Genomic DNA, 15,875 nt, shown 5'->3' on the forward strand with positions numbered 1-15,875 from the left:
AGCCAGATTGAAAATTATATTTATTAGACAAACATGTAGGTAGACAGACATGTTCGGAGAGCAATTCAGTCACATTACATTCTGTTGGTTTGAAAACATTTGCACTAACTGGCTAGGATACCTAATACAATTGACACATTCTGAAGTGGGTGGCACCTAGCTATCTAAAGTTTCTTTGAAGTCACATCTGAGTTTTTTGTGACATTCTTTGATATGTGGATGGTCATTAACATAGACTTGTCACTTCCAAGTAGTTTGGCTCTTTGAAGGAACAGGTCTGCAAAAGCCTAGATAGCAATCTAACAGCTGGAGGTGTAAATGGCTTTTGAACACAACAGCTGTTAAACAATATGACTTCTCACTACATATACATCCAATATATCTTCTTAATCATAAATACATGTTTGATAATCATAAATAAATGTTTGATAAATAAAATGGCTGCTTCCCTTTTCCTCATCAATATTCCTCCTGTTGGCAATATATATTGCCACAAACAGAATTGTCCCTTCATTGGAGTTCTGGAAACATATCAGTGCTATCTCAAGCAGGAAAAGGGAAGCAGACATTTTATTTATCAGTACAGTGGAATTTTATGCTTTATGTGCCTCCCTTGAAAGCCAGTCATGTATCTGTAAACCTAGGCATTGTTCATGTAATCTCTACTGAAGGACATTATCAGAATTGACATATAAAAATGGGTGAACTTGCACGCTGCTATGTTGTGCTATTGAGTGCTATAAGACTACAAAACTAAAAACTTACAAAGCGGATAGCTCACACCTATACACACTCTCTAAACGTGTATCAATGTGCAAAATTGTTTTAAAAAGTGGTGCCACGCTCCATAGTGCTAATGTGCTAGTATCCCTTTAAATATGTTTGCATAGTATCATTTTGCAGAATTGACATGAACAGATAAAGTCAAATAAGACATCATCACCAATACCCAACTGTAGTATTCAACCTATATAATCAAAACACTTTTAAATATTAAATATCTATTCCAGAGATCTGCCCATTAGATCTCCAGCCTTGACACTGGTGAAGTCTGCTCTGGCTTCCCACTGCATCTTGTGAAAAAATTGGTCAACACTGCCTGCATAGTAAGATTATTAAAGCAGCACTGCACTTGTGTGAGATTCCAACTGCTGTGTTATTGATGAGATGACTTGGAGATAAAGGAAAATGTAGTGCTTTACTGCTGACACCGTACCTGAAGAGCATCTACATTTGTACGGAGCCAGTGAGGCTCAGTACTTTCTCCCAGAGTCAGAAGTAGGGTGTTTTTTGGAAATTGAACATCATATTGCAGAAAGAGGGGCAAATCACCATATAACACACCGCTGACATTTAGTAATCGTCATTAGTTTTAAAATGACATAGTTACATGGTTAGTCAGGTTAAAAAAACACACTAGTCCATTTAGCTCAACCAATAGAAAAAGAAAAAAAAAGAATAGAAAACCTACATGTACGCAATCCTGTACCCGCAGGTGGTCCAGGGGAAGGCAAAAAAAAAACAATAAAGAATGATGCAATTTTCTCCAGTTGGGAAAAAAAAAATCCTTCCTTCTGGAGGTAATCAAATTTTCCCTGGATCAACCACCCCTAGTGTTATTACCTATAAATTTTAGTATCAAGTTATATTTTGTGCATTTAGGACTACCCTTCTTTCCTCTTTCTCCAGTTCTCCGATATCCTCTTATGCCTCGTTTCCACTGAGCGGAACGGTTCGGGTCGGTACAGTTTGGGAGGGTTAGAATGGTCCGGTCTATTCAGGTGAGCGTTTCCACTGCAAATCGGGCCACCAGGGACCATGCGGAGTTTACACCAAACGAGGAGTTTGTTTTGCTCTTTCATTTGACGTGAGCATTGACATTTTCCTGTCCGCCAATCAGTGGAATCTATTGTGTGACGCCAGTAGCTCCGCCCTAACCGTACCGTACCATTTCCTATGGCCCTACATCTGAAGCAGGACCAGGAATGGTGCGGTTTGGTTCGGTTGTATGGGCCACTTTCATAATGGAAACACCCAAAATAGCGTACCGTACCGAACCGACCCGAACCGATCCGCTCAGTGGAAACGAGGCATCTGTGAACTGGTGCCCAAAACCCAACTGCCTACTCTAGGTGAGGTCTTACATCTGGAGTATAGATCTGTTTTAATACAATAAAGTATTTTGCTAGATCTAGAAACTACGACTTGACATTGCATGCTATTATTAAGTTTATGATCTACCAGATCACCCAGATCCTTCTCAATCATTGACTTCCCTTAGCTATTCTCCTCCTAGTATGTAAGGCGCATGCATGTTTTTAGCCCCAAGTGCATAACTTTACACTTATCAACAATAAACCTCATTTGCCACATAGTTGCCCAGTTCAATTGTGCATTGAGGTCGGCTTGAAAGTTTGAGACACTCTGTAAGGACATTATTCCACTGCATAACTAGGTGTCATCTGCAAACACTGAAATGGTTGTAAATCCAGACTCTATATGATTTTTTGCAAAATCCAGGTGTACTATATAAAATGTTTTCCTTACCTCCTCATAAAAACAAAATATCAAACATATATAAAATCCTGGTGGACTTGACAGGACCGGCGGTCCCGCCATTCATCGATAAATGGGAGAGGGATTTGGGCATACGAAATAGAGACTTTCACTTGGGAAAAAGTTTAAAATTAATACACAGTTCCACAGTAGATATAAACACAGTTGAAATGAATTACAAATGCATTGCAAGATGGTACATTACCCCCGATAAAGTTCATAATTATCAAAAAGAAAAATCAAAAAACTGCTGGAGGGGTTGTTTGGAAGTAGGTACAATGGCGCATTTATGGTGGAATTGCCCAAAAATTAAAAAGTGCTGGAGGGAAATCCTGGGCATAATTAAAAAAATCACGAAAATAGAAATCCCGGAAGATCCTTGGTATTGCCTATTTCATGGTATTAAAAATTCCGTTAGGCAATATAAAATAACATTAATACCTCATCTGATGAATGCAGCAAAAGGGTTAATCCCACTATTTTGGCAAAAGGAAGAGACCCCGACCACGGGAGATTGGGTACAATGAGTTGAGAGAATAAGAACACTGGAATATCTGAGAGATTGGGAGGAAGATGATGAAGCAGAGGAGTGGGGTGATATATGGGAAAATTGGAGAGAGTTTAAGACAATGAGAGAATACACTAAATGGAGTGGAGAAAAAGAGAAAGACAACTAGTATAGATTAGTAAAAACTGTTGTATGTTTTATTGTATTAAACTCTCCAGAATATTCCTGACTATAGACGTTAAACTAACCACTCTTTAGTTACTTGGTAAAGACTTTGATCCCTTACATTGGCCTTATGCCAATCCATTGGCCTTATGACAAAATAACCAAGCAACACAACTCTTTCATACTTAGTTTTGTATTTGTTAATAAAAGACTGCTTTGGCCATTTTACGCCAAAGGTTACCAACAACGACCTTATATAACTTCCTTTTTCATTTAAGGTCTTTGAAGGCATGTTTGTATCTGTACAACATGTTAGGCACCCATTTATAACATACTGCCTTGGAGACAAATCACCATCAATTGACAGCAGATACTTCCTCTACTACCCAATACACTAGGTCACATAAAAACAACCCCAATTTCAGGAGGGACATCATGCCCATGATTGGCCTCCCAATCGTTCTTCAATATTCAAAAATATCCTCCTTAAAAGATTTAAAGTCACTGCAAAGCTGCCATGATGGAGGATAGAAAAATCTCCTTAAGCTGATTACCTCTGAAGTTCCACCATTGTAGCCCACCAGCCAGGTATGTGTCTTTCACTTACACCAAAATGTGTTGCTCTTTAAGAGCCGGTTCACATAGGCATGACCCGACTTGCCGGGGCAACCTGTGAAGTCGCGGTGCGCAGCTCGCACCGCGACCTCAGAGCGGCATGCACGGACTTCATATCATTGAAGTCAATGCAGGTCGCTCCAGTTCGCCCCAAAGTAGCTCAGGACCCTTTTTCTAAGTCGGAGCGACTTGCGTTGCTCCTATTAGAACGGGTCCTGTGCTAATCTATGGCAGGCGACCCGCGGCGACTTGTCAGGCGACCAGGTCACCTGACAAGTCGCCCCAGTGTGAACCGGCTCTTATCCTTCTTATTCATGGCCTCTGCTGCAAAGCTCAAGCTTGCCTGTCCACCATTTATGCTTTCAGCCGTACCATTCCAGATCCTTCTCACCAAATGCACTTTTGTATTGTTCATTTAGACATGGTGCAGCGGAGAATGGTCGGTTTCATAATTTAGGGTGGCACTTGACTATAGGTCTGCTTTAACAATAATCCTTAGTGAAACCCTGAACCTTTACGTTCCAAGTACTTTATGAAAAGACTTGGGGCACAGAAAAGTAGATAAGAAATAAGAAGATAAACTAGGTAAAAAAGAATTTAAGATGGAGTTTTTTCTTGGAACATAACACCATTTATCACTTTCTTTTTGATGAAACCTGATAAATGCATTGTACATGCCGATAACTCTGCATACTGTACCCTGTTCAACTAGTGCTGTGTTCCACCATAAAAAAATGAGAAAATTGGTCCCTTAGGCCAGAGATAGCTATGTCAAAATCTGTTGTTTATATTTTATTGAGTGCCTGGTTTCTAGATATTTTGTAATTTAATACAACTAAATGTCAGTGGAAACTTCTCCCAACCAAAGCATGATGTTCAATGACAGAAAATCATTCAGACCAAGACAGGAGAAGCCTTGTTATTGTATTTCTCCGATGTAAAATGTACACCGATCTTCCAGTTGTTTAAAACAGAAAACACGGATTTTTTTTTCAAGGAACAGAGAGACTTGATGGGAAACAGGTTCAATGTGTCTGTGGCTAGTAGGTCAAAGCAGAGTCACATTTTTTTTGACCCCTTTAATTCCTCCAAGTCTAACCTCACAATAGGATATTTAAAGAACGTAACATGTCTACAATTTTTAAAGCTGAACTCCAGGCAGATTATTAAAAACCACCTTTATAATCTTGTTATGGATTCATTGTGAATATTTCAATGTATTTTTATTAGGAACTAGCATACATACACAAATCTGTCCTTGTATCTGCCTCCTGTAATCCATGTACAGTAGCATTATGAACTGGAGAAGAAGGGTCAGAGACATTGGGACAATCAAAGATGTCAATCTATCTGATTAGGTTGTGAGAATACTTAACCACTTGCCGACCGCCGCAAGTACATATACTGCGGCGGTCAGCCCCGGCCAGGCAAAGTGACGTACCGGTACGTCACATGCCTGTCACCGGCTTGTGAGCCAATAGCGGGCGAGCGCGCGCCCGCTGAGGAGCGTGCCCTCCCCGGCTCGTTCCCTAAGAAGTCAGTGCGTGTGACCGGCGGACAGGCGGTCACTCATGATCGTTCGCCGGGAAGGGAGAAAGGCAGGCGGCTAATGTAAACAAGCCGCCTGTCATTCTCCCCTGTGTAAAAATGGAGATCAGGCGGTTCTACTATGTAGGACCATTGATCTCTGTTTTTACACTAGTAGCCATGTCCAATCACAGTTAGAAACACGCCCCTAGGACACACTTAACCCCTCCCTCTCCAATACAGTTAACCCCTTCCCTGCCAGTGTCCTTTTTACAGTAACAGTGCATATGTATAGCACTGATTACTGCAGTAATGTCACTGGTACCCCCAAAAGTGTCAAAAATGTCAGTCAAGGGTCCGATCTGTCCGCCGCAATGTCGCAGTCCCGTAAAAAAAATCGCAGATCGCCGCCATTACTCATTAAAAAAAAAAATGACAAAAATCTTTCCCTTTGTTAGTAAACGCGATAACTTTTGTGCAAACCAATCAAAATACGCTTTTTGTGATTTTTTTTTTACCAAACATATGTAGCATAAAACAAATTGGCCGAAAATGTTAAAAAATTTTGATTTTTACATTTTTTTGGGGGAATTTCATATAAAAAAATGTGAAAAATATTGTTATTTTTGCAAAATTGACGCTCTTTTTTTGTTTATAGCGCATGATCAAAAAATCGCACAGGTGATCAAATACCACCAAAAAGCTCTGTTTATGGGAAAAAAGGACGTCAAATTTGTTTGGGTACATCGTCGCACGGCCGCGCAATTGTCCGTTAAATTCACGCAGTGCCGAATCGCAAAATAGGGCCTGGTCAGGAAGGGGGTAAAATCTTAAGTGGTTAATACTGACATGTGGGCATTCTGTGCTTTTTATGTCCCTGTTGTGAACTTGCTGCCCTGCTTTCCCTAACTCAAATCTGGGAAATTTTTAGTAATGCAAAATTTGAGACGCAGTAAAAAATCGCAAAAAAAAAACCCTGGTCAGGAAGGGGGTAAAATCTTCCGGGGCTTAAGTGGTTAAAGGAGTAGAGCGCAAAAGGATAAACTCTGCCTTTGCCTTGGTTAAGTATGAGGTGGCTGCACATTATGAACTATTCATGAAGCTGCTGGTGGTTCAATATAAGGGTGATATGGGGAGAATTGGTGCTAGATAATAATAAGAGGCACTGAAAATAAGAAGGCTGTTGTGTCAAATGTTGTACTGCCACTGTGTGATATTTTTTGATGGCGTTAGTTAATATATAGTGAATTGATTTTGCAGAAAAATATTGTTTTCTGAGTAATATTGCAGTCTATGTTCTTGCTGAGTGATATAGTGTGCTGTAGTATAGTGAGATTTGTTGTTGATGCCATTTGCCCTTACAGAGCTAGAAGTTCTTTCATTTATAGTTTGCTGTAAAATAATAATACAATATAATGTGCTGCTGAGGAGTGACATAACTTTCTGTTTCAATATGACAGGGGTCTTCAAACTATAGCCCCCCAGTTGTTTAGGAACTACAACTCCCATCATGCCTAGTCATGTCTATGAATGTCAGAGTTTTACAATGCCTCATGGGATGTGTAGTTCCGCAACAGTTGGAGGGCCGTAGTTTGAGGACCCCTGCAATATGATGGGGGAATACTTACATGGCATTATCTATTAGGCTTAATTCTATAAAAATAGATTAGTTATTTTAACTCCATTTGTATTTTTCTTAATCTTTTGATTTTCTTCTAATTGTTTCCAATTCAAAAACTTTAGGCTTGGATTCATAAAATGAGCATTTAGCTAATGAAAATCGTATTTCTTAGAAATATAATACTATTGTAAAATATGATATTTATCACAAAATAAGATTCAATTCATTAAGCCATAATAATCCGTGTTTTTGTTATTTTTCGCCTTGTGGCATTTATTTCCTGCTCTCATTGCTGAAAATAATGGTTGCTATGTTAACCACTTCTGGACCGAAAGATTTTCCCCCTTAATGACCAGGCCATATTTTCCGATTCGGCACTGCATTATTTTAACGGACAATTGCGCGGTCGTGTGACGCTGTAGTTAAATAAAATTGGTGTCCTTTTTTCTCCACAAATAGAGCTTTCTTTTGGCGGTATTTGATCACCTCTACGATTTTTATTTTTTGCGCTATAAATAAAAAAAGAGCAACAATTCTGAAAAAAAACAATATTTTTCACATTCTGCTATATAACATTACCAAAAAAAAATAAAATGTTGTAACATTTTAGGCCAATTTGTTGTCTGTTACATATTTTTGGTAAAAAAAAAATCACAATAAGCATATTTTGATTGGTTTGCGCAAAAGTTATCGCATCTACTAACTACGGGAAAGATTTATGTCATTTGTATTGTTTTTTTTTTTACTAGTAATGGCGGCGATCTGCGTTTTTTTTTTTTGCGTGACTGCGACATTGCGGTGGACAGATCGGACCCCTGACTGACATTTTTGACACTTTTGGGGGGAGCCGTGACATCACTACAGTAATCAGTGCTAAAAATATGCACTGTTACTGTAATAATGACACTGGCATGGAAGGGGTTAACATTATTGGTGATCAAGGGGTTAAATGTGAGCCTAGGGTAGTGATTCTAACTGTGGGGGTGTGTGGCTTCTGAAAATACCATAGAGACATGTAATCCTATATAGAAGGATCACAGGGGCTCTATGATCATTGCAGGGAGAAGAAGAGCTGTGTTTACAACAGACCGTTCGTCTCTCTCAGCGGGGAACGATCGCGGGTGTCAGGCGGCAATCGGAGCCGCCTGCCCGCTGCATCGGCTTCCCCGCTGACGAGCGGGGGTGGGAGTGCGCCGCCGGTGGTGCCCGCTCGCTCCCTAGCCTCCTGAGAGCAAGCGACGTACAGCTACGTCGATTTGCCCAGGAGCGGCTGCCTGCCACCGTATAATTGTGGCGGGCAGTCGTTAAGCGGTTAATATTGGAAAATATGATATTTATCACAAAAAGAAGACTCAATTCATTAAACCATACTCCATGTCTTTGTTATTTTTAGCCTTGTGGCATTTTTTTTCCTGCTCTCATTGCTGAAAATAATGGTTGCTGTGTTAAATAATGTCTATTCTGCTGTAGTTGGGGAGGGGATGCAAAAATCTATTTTGCATAGGGATGCCTTGTTGTCTGTCATGAGTTGTTGACTAAATCTGGCTATACACTATTAAAATTTAATTAAAAAGTTTTAGTTTTAAGAACACTCATATGGTTTTCTAATCGTCAGTGGAGTCAAATCAATTTTTGTTTTCAACCTCAGTGATGAGAAGATTTGAAGGAGCATGATGAAAATGTTTTTTCAAGATGAAGGAATTTCTAACTGTAAATGTGATTTCCATTCAGGAGTCCATTCATTCTAAAATCACATTTTAAAAGCAAATTTTTTTTTAAATACTTTTGAAAGACATTTGTCATGTCATTGAATGCACTGATGTGAATGTTTGTATGCATGTTACATAGTTACATAGTTACATAGTAGGTGAGGTTGAATAAAGACAATAGTCTATCTAGTTCAACCTGTGTAGGTATGTGTGGCTGTAATCATCTCCCATACCCCTGAATGTTCTGATCCTTGAGATGTAAGTCTAAGAGTCTTTTGAAAGCCACCATACTTCCCGCAGAAACCACCTCTTGTGGTAGAGAATTCCACAATCTTGTTGCCCTAACAGTAAAGAACCCCCCGCGTTGCCTGAGGTTAAAACGCTTCTCCTCTAATCGCATTGTATGCCCTCGAGTCCTCATGCAATCCCTTCGAATGAACAGCTTTTTTTCTAAGCTGGGATCCCCATTAAGATATTTATAAATTGCTATCATGTCCCCCCTCAGACGTCTCTTCTCCAGGGAGAATAAATCGAGCGATTGTAGACGCTCTTCATAGTCAAGGTCCTCCAATCCCCTAATTAGTTTAGTTGCCCTTCTCTGGACTCTCTCCAGCTCCAACACATCCCTCCTGAGGACTGGCGACCAGAACTGGACGGAATACTCCAGATGCGGTCGGACCAGAGTTTTATAAAGTGGAAGGATTATAGTCTTATCTCTGGAATGCATCCCTTTCTTTATGCATGCTAATATTCTGTTGGCTTTGGCAGCTGCCGCTTGACATTGCATGCTGTTTCCTAATCTATCATCAACCAAGACTCCCAGATCCTTCTCCATTTTTGATTCCCCCAAGGGCTCCCCTCCTAACGTGTATTGTGTTTTTATGTTTTTAGTCCCCAAGTGCAAAACCTTACACTTCTCCACGTTAAACCTCATTTGCCATGTCGTTGCCCACTCTGTTATTTTGTCCAGGTCATTCTGTAGGATATCTGCTTCATGTTGTGAAGTTATTGCCCTGCCCAATTTTGTGTCATCTGCAAAAACTGATATCGAACTACTGATCCCGACCTCAATGTTGTTTATGAATAAATTGAACAAGGTTGGTCCCAAGACTCATGTTAGCATGAGCATTTGTTCAAAAATGTACTAGTGTATGGTCACATTAAGTGAGAGTTAGCCAGGAGGAGGGTGTAGGAGGGATTATGACGTGGGGTTGTTTTTAGGGGTTGGGCTTTGCCTCTTAATTCCAGGAAAGGAAAATCTTAAGGCGTCCACATATCAAGACATTTTGGACAATTTCATGCTCCCAACTTTGTGGGATGGCCCCTTCCTGTTACAACATGACTGCGCAAGGTCCATAAAGACATGGGTGAGCGAGTTTTGGGTGGAGGAACTTGACTGCCTTGCACAGAGTCCTGACCTCAACCTGATAGAACACCTTTGTGGTGAATTAGTGTGGAGACTGCGAGCCAGGCCTTCTTCGCATCTGGAAGAATGGTCAAATGTTTCCATAGACACACTCCTAAACCTTGTGGACATCCTTCCCAGAAGAGTTAAAGCTGTTATAGCTGCAAAGGGTGGGCCAACTCAATATTGAACCCTACAGACTAAAGGCCCAAACACACGATAATAAAATCTGTAGGGAAAATTCGCCCGACGACCGATCTGCCGATTTTCGGATTGTTAGTATGGTGCTTTCGACAGCCAACTCCGACTTTTCGGCTGACAAAATCCTGATGTGCAGGCTATAAAATTTTTGTCGTCCGTAATACAACGTACGATTTTCGTCTCATTAGTACAGATTTCGACAGAAAAAAATCTTAAGAGCAAGACTAGGCATGCTCAGAGACAAAAGAACACATACAAAGCAATCCAACACATGACATCACTTCTGAAGTAGAATTCTGTCGTACATTCGTATGAAAATAACCTCTTCACTTTCCACATCAGACTAGCATGCCACAAAAAATGGACGACAGCTCGTTCAATAATCTGATCGTGTGTACTGGCCTTAAGACTGGGATGCCACTAAAGTTCATGTGCGTGTAAAAGCAGGCGTCTCAATAACGTTTGACAATATAGTGTACTATTGTCCCACTTTGCCTAAAAGCCTGTTTTTATAATTTGCCCACAAGCACAGAAATATTGTGCAGAGGTCCTTACTTTCTACTCATAGAAGATATTGGCAGGGGCGTAACTACAGGGGTTGCAATCGCCACCGGGCCCCATGCTCCAGGGGGCCTGTGTGGCTCCCCTGTACACCTGGATAGGAGGGAGGGGGCAGCATGTAGAGAAATCACTGTCCTCCTTTTTTCTCCTGTAGCTGCAGGACGAAAATGGAGGAGATTGGTTCCTCTGTATGCTGCCCCCACCACTCCTCCTATCCAGTTCATTTGTGTTCTGCTGTCTCTGGGCCCCTCTGTGCCCCCCTGCCCCCCCTCCTACTCGCTTTGCTGCCCCCCCCTCCCCACTGTGCTCCCTCCCCTCTCCTGCCGGCTGCTGCAGGGGATGTGTCACAATAGAGAACCAGGAAGGGGTCGGTAAATATGTAATTTACCAGCTCCTTCCTTTTCTGAATGGACAGAGTCATAGTCAGTCACATTGTAAAAAAAATAATACAATTAAAATACCAAAAAAAAAAAAACTACTGACACCAGTGGGTGAACTTCCAGATCGCAAAGGTCACACTTGGGACCGGGCCCTGGCATTCCACCACCGTGGGGAGGCCCCAATATGGCGGGAAGGGAGCCCACTGCAGAACTTGTGAAAGGGTCCCTCTGCGGGACCATAATAAAGGGCCCCGCAACAAGAGTAAAGGGTCAAGGGCCCCGGCCAGGGAACCGGGGGGCCTTCATGGTTTCTTGCACTGGGGCCCTGAAGGTTCAAGTTACGCCTCTGGATATTGGGGATGTTAAGGTAAATTATAAACCCAAACTTTCAACATTGTTAGATATAAGGTAAAACCAGCTTTATATGGGAATGCTATCTATAAGAATTTTTGATATGCAGTAGTATCCGCTCATACATCTAATGATGCCCCAATGAATGTATGATTGGTATTTGCCCACAAGAAGAAGCTAAAACTGCTGTAAATTTGCATTTCAAGTCACAGTCTTGGGGTTTAGCTGTTACTTTCCATATGTGTTGTATTTCAAAACTTTGTCTATCACAATAAAAAAAAAATAAAAAATGCAAGGTGTTTTAGAATTTGATCAGCAAAATATAAAAGCGGCATAAAGAAACATATATGTTTTATCTTTCCAGGCAGTTGTATTGCTGTCCCTACTCTGATACCAAAGTATTGCTCTTGTGAAAATACAAGAAAGATGCTAAGAATCTGGAGGGACAAGCAATACAATTCAAGACACATTCAGCTGCACAAAGCAGGGGGTTAAAAACTCTGCTTCGTGGCTCCAGCTGGTTTGTGCTTCAAATCTGCTGCAGTGTGGATGTGATAATGAAATATCTGTTAATGCGAGGGAAAGGCTATATTTGTGTACAATATCTGCCTGCTGGCTGAGAGGTGTCAGGAAGTGTTCTCTCTTTCTTCTATCACTTCTTCTGTTTCTCTGAAATGATGAGCAATTGCTGAAAGTTCTTGAATTATTTATTTATTTTGATCCAAATTCATGATAAAATGTACTTTTTATTTATATATATATATATATATATTTTTTTTTTTCAATGACAACAATGTATTTGTTCAGGTAAGCCTAAATGGCAAATGATAATGTCACACATTTCTAGTTATTTGCTATTTGTTTAAAACCTATAAATTAAAAAGTGTATTACAACCAACAGAATAACACAATGCACTATTTCCATCTAAATTGACAAAATAGCAGAACCTAACTGTAGGACTGTAGGTGCAAACAAAAAAAAAAAAAAAATAGGAAGTTCCTATAGACATGAGATGACATATGACATGGCAATGTCTTTTCTATAGATTCCCTGCGGACCATACAACAATAAGCTGTAGCTTAACCACTTTAAGACCAGAAGGATTTGCCCCCTTCCTGACCAGGCCCTATTTTGCGATTCGGCACTGCGTTACTTTAATGGACAATTGCGCGGTACCCCAATAAAATTGACGTCCTTTTTTTCCCACAAATAGAGCTTTCTTTTGGTGGTATTTGATCACCTGTGCGATTTTTATTTTTGCGCTATAAACAAAAAAAGAAGAGCGACAATTTTGAAAAAAAAAAAACAATATTTTTCACATTCTGCCATTGGACATTCTCAAAAAAAAAAATGTAAAAATCCACATTTTTTAACATTTTAGGCCAATTTGTTTTCTGCTACATATTTTTGGTAAAAAAAATTTCAATAAGCGTATTTTGATTGGTCCAAATCCTCTGGGGCTTAAGTGGTTAATACTGGTTTGAAGCCAAAGGGTAGTCAAACCAAATATTTATTTAATTTAGATTTTCCTTCTGTTCGCTCACTTTGCATTTTTTAAATTGATAAAAAAAGAAAATTAAAATATATATATTTTTGAAAGCATTCCTTCTTTACAGAATGGGTAAGGAGAAGAAAAGCAGCGCCACCTCAGTGTAGATTAAAAGGTTATTTATTACATAAAAACAAAGTAGTAACTCACATAGTGAAAATAGTTGATCAGCAAATTGTGATGGTTCATCTGCAACACTGTAGGGATGTTAGGAAAGTACACTGTGGCGGCCGTGGTCCTGGCTGTGCCGGTGGAATCCGACACTTCCTGTGTTTCTGGCAGCATTAGTATCCAGGCTTACATCCAATAGTGGCAGGGGGTGCTCGCATTCGGAGCATGCGTGTTCCTTCCTCAGGCGATGCTGAAAGAATGTCTCCAGGGGTGGGGGCCTGTTGCTGTGGAGATGCGGTGTATACAATGAGTTGTAAAAAAAAAAAAAATTGAAATAAATTAAAAAAATAAAAAATAGAAATAATAATAATAAAAATAAAATTAGAGGTAAATGAAAAAAAAAAAATATAAAAAAATTGATAATAATTAACCTTGAAAAAATAAGAGATAATGCATATATACTTATATGTATAGGCATGTAAAGATAGGAATGAGATAAGTCCATGATGGAGAGGGGCTTCTTGTAGGTAATTGAGATGAGGGTGGTAGTATTTCAAGGTAGAGGAAAAAGCAGAATATGTAGTATTCTGGAGAAATAATGCAGGATATGAAGTATTGTTATATTTAGGATAATCGGTAGTAGTTTAAAGTAGTGGGTTCACCTCAATTTCTTTGTTTAAGCCCCCCGGTGTCAGGGAGTCCATGCAAAATATCCAATAGGATTCTCAAGCACATAGGCATTTAAACCTTTCTGCTGGAGGAAGATTTTTCGGTATGGATTCGATAATCCACACTTTTAGGTCCGCTGAAGATTGGTGGTGGTGCTGCAGGAAATGTTTGGGGATGTTGCGTTTGTTGTTGCCAGCTTCAACAAACCTTCTGTGTTCCCCAAATCTTTTGCGTAGAGTGCGGATGGTGTGGCCTACGTAAAGTAGGCCCCATGGACATGACATACAGTATATTATGAACTCTGTGGAACAGTGGAAAAAATCTAGAATGGTATATTTTTGTCCTTTTGTAGAAAATTATTTTAGGCCGTGTAACATGCTTGCAGGTGAGACCTCATTTTTTGCGGCATTGGAACATGCCTTTGATGTTTAGAAAGGTTAGGGGTGCACTTGGTGTAGTGGAAGATTTTTGGATTTTACTTGGAGCGATATTGTTCTTTAGATTCCGAGCTCTTCTGTATGACACCAAAGGGCGGTCAGGGATACTGGCTTTTAAATGTGGATCGGCTTGGAGAATGGGTCAATGTTTCTTGAGAATGTGTTCCATTTGTTTGTACCGGTTATGAAATTTGGTGGTGCATCTCAGTGGTTGTGTATGTGGAGGAGGTTTCCTTCTTTTCTGTTGTTAGGTTCATTTTCTTGATGAAGGCGTCATCTATGAGTTTTGGTGGATACTCCTTTTCTAAAGAAATTGTTGTAAGGTAATTGCCATGAGTGGTGAAATCCTCGTGTTCGTGTGCAGTTGTGTCTAAGGCGGCAAAACTGACTTTTTGGGATGTTGTTTATACAGCGGGGGTGATGGTAGCTTTTGAAGTGCAAATAGGAATTGCCCGCTGTAGGTTTGGTATCATTTTCGGTGAATATTGTTTGTTGGTCGTGGTAGAGTAGGAGGTCTAGGAAGGCTAAAGAGTCTTGATTTTGTACTGAAGTGAAGGTAAGGCCCATATTGTTTTGATTGCAGTGATCTATGAAGGGTTGGATGGTGAGGGGTGTACCATCCCAGATAATCACTACGTTGTCGATGTAACGACCAAAGAATATTATCTGGGAGGAAAAAGGATTGTTGGACCAGATGTATATCTTTTCCCACAGGCCCATGGTCAAGTTGACATAGCTGGATGGGATTAATGTTTGAGTCTTCTTCTAGAAAATGTTTTACTGCTGATAGGCCTACATCATGCGGTATTGATGTGTTTAGGGAGCAGACATCCAGTGACAGTCACATGTAGGAGGGTTTCCATGTGTAGTTGGCTAACATATCGAGAAGATCTATGCTGTCTCTAACATAAGATGGAAGATTTTGTGCTAGTGGTTGTAAAAACTGGTCGATATAAATCGAAAAATAGCTAGTGACACTCTCCGTGGCTGCCACGATGGGTCTGTCGGGTGGATTGATTGGGTCTTTGGGAATCTTCGGTAGGTGATAGAAATATGGTCTATTGTAGAGATCATGTTTCAAGAAGGCTGTTTCTGTTTTGTTAATAATTCTCTCTGATGCAGCATTATTTATGAGTTGATGTGCTTCTGAAGTAAATTTTGGTAACGGGTCTTTTTCTAATTTGGTATAGGTGTTTGCGTCTGACAATAGTCTGGCTGATTCTTGAAAGTAGTTGGATCTATTTTGGACCACGATCCCAGCGCCTTTGTCGGCAGTCTTAATGATGATGTTGTTGTTTTTGGTGAGATTAGCCATGGCTAGACTTTCTTCACCGGAAAGGTTGGAGTGGGAACCTCGAGTGGTGCGGTTTTGTTGCCAAAGTTTTTGGATGTCTTCATAAACTACCTGATAGAAAGTTTGTATGTAGGAGCCTTTGGAGGAGGTGGGGTTTAAGATGGATGGTGGGCGAAGCGTTGTGTGCGACACTGGTGGAGAGGTAGGCAAATGTT

This window comes from Pelophylax lessonae, assembly GCF_965119305.1.
Source record: "Pelophylax lessonae genome assembly, chromosome: 7".
Taxonomy (NCBI): domain Eukaryota; kingdom Metazoa; phylum Chordata; class Amphibia; order Anura; family Ranidae; genus Pelophylax; species Pelophylax lessonae.